The sequence below is a fragment of the Berghia stephanieae genome, chromosome 2 (genome assembly GCF_034508935.2).
Source record: "Berghia stephanieae isolate SIO BIC M18660-M18661 chromosome 2, UCSD_Bste_1.3, whole genome shotgun sequence".
Taxonomy (NCBI): Eukaryota; Metazoa; Mollusca; class Gastropoda; order Nudibranchia; family Aeolidiidae; genus Berghia; species Berghia stephanieae.
The window spans coordinates 52,320,982-52,328,092 of record NC_088361.1 but is presented as its reverse complement, the minus strand read 5'-3'; positions in this window follow the sequence as shown (position 1 = coordinate 52,328,092).

Sequence of the window (7,111 nt, the reverse complement as noted above, 5' to 3'; positions counted from 1 at the left end):
AGATCAGAGAGGAAAATATAACAGTAACTAAACAATTCAACTTAACAATTCAATATATTTTAGAATAATCATGTTCTAATGAGGACATGTCTGATTTAGGGCCGTTCGTTTAATTTGGATGAGTGATTAAAGTCAATCTATATACAAAAGCTAAGCATTGGTACTTAAACGAGGTTGATTTGTCATCCTAATAAGCAGTGTAAAAAATCTATTTTTGCTCAAACTATTTACTTGTCTTTTGACGATTTGATTCTATAAAGTATATACACATTAATTATATATAAATGAGTAAATATTTGTATTATACTGCCTTTGCATTATTCGTTTTCTATTTGGTTTAATTTTCAATGAGAATAGCATAGTTATTTCTATAAGATTAATGGTTGTAATGTAAAAAAAATATAAATCATTAATTGATAAACAAACGGCATTTTTTTCTGTAGAACATGATTCTAAATTTAGATAAATAGCAAATTTAATTCATTCCTACACTCTGCGGAAATCACGCTATAAAGTTTGAATGAGATTTGTTGGATTACCGATAACTGAAAAAAAAAATTCAGTCGACACCAAAGAACCAACAATGAACAATTTTGTAAACGTTTATTATTCATTTAAAAGCAAGGCGAAAACCATAGTAGCCCCCCCCCCCCCCACCCTTCCCCATTCCCACATTGATCTGATTGTATACTCGATTTTCACAGGAGAGCAGAATACTTGGTCAAAGCCTTAAGTTGGAATAAAGTTGGACTCCAGATTGGCATTGGTGACTTCGAAAAAATTGTCCCACTCGACTCAAGTGTGAAAGAGCATATGTTATACCAATCAGAGCGATTTAAATGAAAATAAGCGGGATGAGGATTGGCAACAGATGCGTTACATAATTATAATATTATGAATGTTTAAAAAAGAGACATCAACGGTATAAACAGAAATATTAAAGGAATACGTAACTGTATAATCAGTCCAAATTATTCCATTATTGTGTTTTTGTCCAGAATTGTTAGTGCATCTTTATCCGTTTTGCTCTTTGCATCATTACAGGGTCTTTTAGGAACTGTTCTGCTAAAATTGAGGAAACGGTTTCACTCCAATTCTAAAAATGTTATTTTGTTCACTTGCAACCAATGTAAATATTTTGATGACAAGAGACATTTCACGATATAGGTCCCGAGTCTGAATCCCCCCTGCCCCCCTCCCCCCCCCCCTCTCCTGTTCTATGTGACTATAAGGGGCGGTTTGGGTCTAATTACTAGGAAAATCCTTCAAAAAATTGATTTTGAGATTTTAGTGAAAAAAGATATTCAATTATCTTAGAATTAATATTATTGAAGTCCGAATTCTAAAACTAGACTATAAAGGCACAAAAAAAAACAAAGTCGAAAAGGGTACAGATAGAAAGAAAGTGTGAAAAATGGAGAAGTATTTTGTCATTTTCTCAATATATCATTTTCTAAGGGCATGGGATACTGTGTCAAACGTTTCTCAGAATCTATTCAATGTAATTATCTGAAAATTTCAAAAGTTATCACAAAGATAATGTAGTATGTCGCCATAGAGAGATTTTTTGATAACATTTTTTCAAAACATTTTGTTTTCAACTTTGTAATGTTCTAGTAAAAAGTCCATAAGATAAAGCCCTAAAATCTCTCTATGGTGACACACTATGGTACAATGGTTGATAGAGGGAAGAATATGGAGTTCATTCCTTCATTAGCTTTTGTGGAACGTTTGCCACAAGATTGTTATATTTTTTTATGCCAGACCCCGAAATTAGGTAGCAAAACGGGTATTAACACAGGTACTTTATATTTTTCACTAAAAATGGTGTTTTTAACCTATAATGCCGATACAGAATTATTTTTAAAAAACAAATATAGGTAATTAAAAACTTTTTTAGAAAAGACCCAAACTGCCCCAAAGCAATCCACGTCGCCTTAGCTCAATTAACGTCTTCCTTGGAATAATCCCTGAAAGAAAAGAATTTCCCTCAGGGATGGATGAAGGGATTTATATAATCTTTATTTTACGCATTTACCATACGATTGAAATATTATATTTCCGGATTTTGTTCTCTTTGTATTGATGCAATAATCGGGTGTGTAACTCGTAAGAATATTACCAGCTTGTTGAGAAATTATGTTAACTACTTTATCTGGTGGATGTCATAGGATGATGCCATTTTTAAAAATTGTTTTCCGATTTTTGGCATGGGTAAAAGCTTTACAAATTATTTATCTTTGCAAGGGATATTTGAATCAAAGAAATCTGAATTTCTCGAAGGTTCTATAAAAAATACAAAAATCTAACATTTTCAAATATTTAAAATGGGATATATAGAAACTGAATAAACATTTATGTTTTTCATTTTCATGTTGAGATACTCAGGTGCAAATTATAGAATGATATCAATTATTCTCCAAATTTCAGGGGAAAACGGGGAATTGAAAGACATCAGTTATGTACACAATCATGTAAGTTGTTAGAGCATTCTTGAAACCGTGGATGGATTTTTAAGGAAGTAATTAAAGTAAAAGAACATTTTTAATAAAACGAAGCAATCTGAATAAATATGATCCATAAAAAAATAATAATGTCTGCTTATTTACTTCTTGCACACTATAAAATTAAAGGATCCAACCACTGAATTATTTGTACAATTAATACATTTAATAAGAGGACAAAGTCAGACAGTTCATGCACTATGGGACATAACTCATTCAATTCCGAGGTACCTTTTTTGAATGCGATAGCCGCCCTTCCTTAGTCTGTTGTAAGAGTAAACTAAACAGGCACAGAAAATCCTGGAGAAATAAAAACAAATCTAAAAATAAGATGAAAATGAATATGACATATAAATACTAGGTCTATTGTATTTTATAAAAACAATATATATTATATAAAACACCAAATCAATGAAACCGGAGTAAAGGGAATAAGACTTTGAGGCCTCCTATTTTTTTTTTGTTGAAGTGCTTTGGAAAAGCTGTTAATCATCTTTTTTCAACTGTCAACGCCCTCTGTAATAAACTTTAAAATTAAATCTTATATAAATAATCAACATGTTTTTTTTTTAATATAGCTATTATCTAAAATTGAATTAGATCCGTCTGTCGACTGGATAAATCCTCTGGAAAGGACCATCGTTTTACGGAGCTGCATTTGGATAGGTTGTTTCTAGCGTCTCTCGAGTTTCAATGGAGATCAATCACATAATTTGTCTTGTCGCATTCGAGCTGTTTAACAGATGCGCTGTCTTTTATAGCCTGATTTTGGGCTGAAGTGGTTTTAAAACTAAGGTTTTCGAAGTGTTTCTAACATTTTCTTCCAAACACGAGAGGATGCAACGAACTAAATAGAATGATTCTTGCAGCATGAAATATCTTGAATTCTGTGAGGTTTGGTTTCTTTTGGTTTCTTCTCCCTGTCCCTTTACCTCCACTTCCTCCTCTCCTCCTCCTCCTCCTCCTCCTCATCCTCCTCCTCCGCTTTTCTTCTTCTTCTTCTTCTTCTTCTTTTTCTTCTTCTTCTTCTTCTTCTTCTTCTTCTTCTTCTTCTTCTTCTTCTTTACATTTCACTTGACTTTTTAAAGAATTAATATACTAGTATTTATTTATTAATTATATCTATAAGACCTTTTAATCTTTTGGGAATAAACATAGATCTTGGGAAAACCTGGATAAAATCTTCAATTTTTATAATAAGATGATTTTCTGATTTTGTTAAGACGAGGTTTATAAATGAATGATGTGGATATAATTTTGTCAATTTAATAAATTGAGTAATCGTACCTCAGTTATTAATACCGTGTCATTATGCCTTGAAGATTGGAGATTTTTAACCATTTTTTCCATAAGGAGGAGATGTGATTCCTATATCATTTTGGAATCCAAAATGATTCCTTGTTTTAAGGACAAAGTATTATTGTACAAGCACTGGACAGCATTTTTTGAATTGGGACACTGTTAGACAAAAGAAAAGATCATATCTACAAGTATAGTTATATTTTTCATGCGATGCATAATGATGAAACTTAATATTTCAAAAATCAAGTAATGTTTATATCTTATTACTAGTGATTGGCCAAAAATATATATTTAGAGCCAATATCAGATTTTCGTCACTGTTCGTAACGTAAACCAGTTTACCATGGATGAACGATATATTCAATTTTAAATAATTTTGTTTAGGAAAATGAGCTTTAAAAAAGATCACAATGAAAGCTGTTTCATTTGTTTCAATTGTTTGAACTGATGAACGCTGAAGAGAATCAGATGTTTGTCTTCAAAAGAAAAGTCTCTCGAGCTTCAGTATTTACCAAGTTTGTCATAGGTGGTATATTATATCAAATAAATTTATCTTAATAAGGCAGTAATTTAGCACTGAGTGGTTTATGGTTTTAAACGTTATAAATCAGTCCCTCTGTGAAATCTGACTTGATCTATTTGAGGTTTCATTGAGATCAATAAATCTAAAGAGTGGGATGATTGTTTCTTTTCTAGCGGCTAAAACGTCTTTATATTCAGTTATCGTGGCGACAAATAAACAGGTGAATATAAAACAAGGTAATAAGAAAGCTACCCACCTTAAACGTTTCCTTGATCATGTGTTCAATGTCAGTACCGTACGTCATTCCCGTAGATACCAGGTTTTTGGGAAAGGCTGTGGTGGTTGAATTGAGAGCTTTTTGAATACGTTGTGCCATTGTTTTCGCTCTAGCTTTAGATTTTGTTGTAGTTAAAACTTTGGGTATATTTTGTGATGCTGTTGTCGATGCCACTCTTGTGGTGGTATACGCTGATAATGAAGAAATCAAGAGAGATTACGCTTCCACAATCTTAAATTCTGTATTGTAATTTTCTAATCATTAATCAGTAAATATTTGGTGGAGACTGGTAATTATGATTTCTAATCTTGTTTATCGAATTTTGGCTGCAATATCTTACTATAATTACCTACATTGTTTCAATTACTTTTTTATGCACGCCCAGTAACTGATGATTTTACAGTCTTGGTAATATCTTGATAGGCGGGTGGGAGACTCTCGTAATTGAGGTTGGGCAGCGTATCAATAGGAGGTAAATTACACCAATGTGTTAATAAATTAATGTCATTAAAGTAAGACCTGTCTATTTGCATTAGTAACACCATGGCCTTATATTTATAACATTTGAAAAACCAGTTTTGATCCAGGTATCCAGACCTAATTCTGGACTATTCTTGACGACTTATTTAGATCAAATCAATTTCGAGTTGATTCATACACTTGAATCAAACCAAAAAGTCAAACAACCCTCACTCATCCTGCTGGTTTTTTTTAAATTATGAAGTATCATGTGCCTTGGAGAGATAACAGACCTTTGCTGAGGTCTTGCTCAAGAAGCAGGAAAGAAAATGATGAACTTATTAGTAAAATGAAATGTTAACCAGCTGTTAAAGCCACCAACCACAATTGCCCTAATCTCAAAACCCAGAAATTAAATGATAGGGTATTTACGGACAAATGTCTCATGTTTTTGATGGTTCCCGACATAAATTATGTTGGTTTCCTAATTTCCCGAGCTTATAAAGATTTTGCTATATGAAGTTGAATCTATATCTACAAACGTGGCTTACTGACCTACATGCGACTTGTCAACAATGCAGATGTAAGGATGTTTTCTCAAGCAGTCGTCAAAGGACCACGACAGCTGGAGATGAGCTGGCTGCTTTGTTCGAGTCACATGACCACATAGTTGCTTGAGACTGGAATACAATGGAAGTGGAGAAGCTAAGCAACTAATTGAAGCGAAAGATTATTAAAGTAATTCTCCAGTTTTTGTTACGTTAGATATCTAGATGGTGGCATTATTTTGATTGTTTTCAATTTCATATAACGGTTGTCTACCACAAAATAGCTTTCGTGTTGTTGTGTTTTTTTTTGCACATATAATCAAAATATACTGATATTCTGACGAAAGGAACAGCGAGGAATAAAATCAATAACAAAGCAACTTTTCAAGATAACATTATCACAATATATATAATATCATATTTTATATTGAACCCTTGATCAATAAATCGTGTTTTCTTGAAGTCTCAAATGGTAAATCGTTTGGCAAGCAATCAATATTTGAATTGAATGGTTCCTAAATGGAAATAGAAAGTTATGTAAGACCACGGTATCACGTGATGATATCATATCACCTTCCCATTGAAGCAACAAGAGCAGGAAGATTTCCAGGGAAGATAGAATTCCTGGTCTCTACACTTCCATCCATCCAACTATATGGTCGACTAGCGTTGGAGGGTATTTGGATACCAACCCAGTAAGCTGTTGAGTTCCTGGTGAGTTTAGAAATAATTCAGTTTATATATATATCTATACATATATATATATATATATATATATATATATATATATATATATATATATATATATATATATATTTATATATATATATATATACATATATATATATATATATATTATTTAAAATATTTACCACAATGTTTGAGGCAGTCTACATTAATGTTTCAGGCTTAATTTGCCATCGTCAGGACTGAGTTGTTTTGTTGACTGTTGTTGTTTCTTGAAGTGGTTCCGGTTTAAAGTTAATTAACAAGAATTTCCGCCGATGGGGACACGTTCCGTACATCTCACTTTTCGTGTTGAGTGTGGCTTCATGAGGGGGTTTGATTATAGTATATTTCTCTTCCAGGCATAAGCTACATTGTTTTGATGTTGGTGTGTATCCTGTTGCTTTAGATAAAATTTTCCATGAAATGTTGTGGTCTAGTTTGTTGTCTTTTAATTTCCAAATATGTTCGCTGAGTTTTGTGGATGTTTTTTTGTTAGTGTTTCTAAATGTTGAGGTGTGGAGGTTGTATCTTGTTTTGAAATTATTTTCTGTTAGACCTACATATTTATATATATCGGGTGCAAGAAAAAAACCCGCAAGAGTTAGAAGCCTGTAACCACCGGACGACACCTGACGCAAATCTGGAATTTCACCACGATAAAACCAATTTATTGAACTTTAAGCATATATACAAATTTTAAATAAAATAAAATGAAAAATATTAATTTGATAATTGTTTTAAAACATACTTCTCAAAATTGCCCATCGAA